Here is a 2,542-nt window from a genome sequence, read left to right as displayed (position 1 = left end):
TTGATTAGCATTTGGAGCACAGATTCCCCATCATGCAGTGCTCCCCAGCTTCTCTGATCCCAGAATTCACTGCAGTCTCTGCTTCAGGCTTTCTGTTCTCCATCTTCCATGTAAATGAATGGTCATCTGGTTCCATCTTGGATATAAATGACACCTAGGGCAGCTGTTTCACACTTATCACCCTTATCTGGAGGGTTTTAGCTGTGTCTCTCACTGCATCTTAATCAGTTTTTGTTTAGGTGGGGGGGATTCTTTGTGAATCAGTCTGCATCCTGTGTCAGGGTTCCCCAAGAACATGGAGCTGAGAGGTAACAGATGTGCCAGTCCTTCTGCTTCAGGGGAGACCCAATCCAATGCCTTCCTCTTCCCATGGTCAAGAAACCTCCTGCAGACCTTCCAGCTCATGCCTCCAATCCCCGACGTCAGGGACAGGCAACTCCTGGGATGCATACCAATTAGCAGCATCCAGACATTTTCCCTGGCACTCCAGGAGGCATGCAAAGAAATTGTTTAAAAAAAAATTTCTTTTGAGTTGCTGCTCCAGGCTCTCTGGAGCAGGCACAGATACCAGTGCCCTGGTTAGCCCCAGGGGTGGGGTCAGGAGAACACAGGCAGGGAGACACAGTTGTGTTTTGTGTTGACCCTGCCCCTGTCCCTGGACTGCGCCCCCCAGCCCAGCCCAGCCCCTGGAGAGGAGCTGTGGCTGGGTGGGGGTGGGGCCTGGGCAAGTACTGTGCAAGGCCACTGTGTTGGAGGCTGCCAGTGGATGGCTGAGCCCTGGGCCTGGCCAGGGCTTGGGCAGACAGATGCCCAGATCCACCCGGGCAGGGGCACCACTGAGCACCAGGACCAGGCACTTGGGGCAGGGTCCAGGCAGCGCAGGGAGAAACAGGTGAGGGCTGTGAGGGCTTGGGCCACAGCAGGTGGGCGGGCGCACCCAACAGCACCAAAGGCGAGGCCTGACCCACATAGCTCCATGAGGATGGGCGACAGCCACCCTGCGTGTAAAGGGATGCCACCTGGCCAGGGACGGACACCAGGCTCAGGGGGCTCCCAGCTCTGGGCTCGGCCTCTCACAGCATGAGTGGGGCAGAGCCAGTGCAGAGGCCTGGCTTTAGGAGCCCCTGGGCCCCAGGAACAGCCACCACACCTGTCCTGGACTACCCGGGGCCAGAACTAGGGCAGGCACTGTGCAGAGCTGCTGTGCTGCAGGGTCCCAGGCTGGCTTAGCCCCAAATGCTGCCTGCGGCAGCTGTTCCCACAACCCAGGGGGGCTCCTGCGGCCAGGCCCCTGCACCAGGGGTGGCTACACCCTGCTTGCGCTGTGCCTGGTGTGAAGGGAGGCCAAGCCCAGAGCTGGTAGCCCCCTGAGCCCGGTGCCCTCCCCAGCCAGGTGGGATCCCCTCATGGGCAGGGCAGCTGCAGCCCATCCCCGCAGAGCTGCATGGGCCAAGCTGGACCCCAGGGGCAGCCCCCGCTTCCTGCTGAGCCCCTACTCTCCTCCGGCAGCTGTGTTCCCAAGGGGCCGCCACGTCTCCCCACTGTGCCTGGTTTTCCCTGCATCACCCAGAACCTGCCCTGAGGAACCAACCCCAGGACTCAGCACTCTGATGCTGCTCCAGCCTGGGTGGGACAGGGCATCTGTCTGCCCAAGCCCCAGCCAGGCCCTCCCTCCCAGCCCCAGCCCCAGCCCCGGGCTCCCCCTGCTCCAGGACTGTCAGGGAGACCTGAGCACCCCAGCCCTGGCAGCTGCTGTTGGGGTGTTGCTGCCTCCCTCTGCCGAACACTGCCCTGGACCAGAGGGCCCAGGCTGTAGCCAGTAGCGGGGGAAGATGTGGGCGCTGAGGGACACACCCTCTTTCTCTTTCTCTATTCTCTTTTTCTCTTCCCCCTTTGTATCTTTTTCTCTTCTTTCCCTTTTTTCTCCCTCTCTCCTTTCCTCTTCTTTTTTCTGTATCTTCTCTTTTTCTTTTCCCCTTTTTCTCTTTTCTTTACCTTTTTTCTTCTTTCTCTTTTCTCTTTTTCTCTCCTTTCTCCTCTCATCACATCATGCTTACAAAAGAACACACAAGAACAAATGTAGTATATGAAGTTTTGTTTACTGTCACCAGGTTTAGAATGTTTAGAAAACCTGGTATTTATCATAAAAAACCCAACATTTATTATTATTGTGGACAGGATCTTTTGATAGTCGGGCTTACGCAGATCACGCTCGCTTTAAAGGTCAGGCTTAATTTTATTAATAAGGGTTAAACAAAACAAAATCAACTATGCTGGGTGCACCAGTGAGCACCCACTCACACTGGTGTTATATCTCCAGGAAGGGTCGCTGGGATCAGGCGGGTCTGGCGTCCTTCCCTCCAGCTGGTCAGGCCGAAGGTCGCTCCGTGTCGATTCGATCCGTAGGGTACGTTCCGTCAGGCGCGCAAAGACCCCAAAGTTCACAGCGCGATGATTTTTATACTCTCTGTGATGCAGGGCAGTCTAATTACATGTGGCGCTTTCTCATTGGCCCGGGGCGGTGACCGTCACATTATTGACA

This window comes from Crocodylus porosus, unplaced genomic scaffold (assembly GCF_001723895.1).
Source record: "Crocodylus porosus isolate Cpor-Errol unplaced genomic scaffold, CroPor_comp1, whole genome shotgun sequence".
Classification (NCBI taxonomy): domain Eukaryota; kingdom Metazoa; phylum Chordata; order Crocodylia; family Crocodylidae; genus Crocodylus; species Crocodylus porosus.
The sequence above is the reverse complement of the archived record's forward strand: the minus strand, read 5'-3'. Positions refer to the sequence as shown.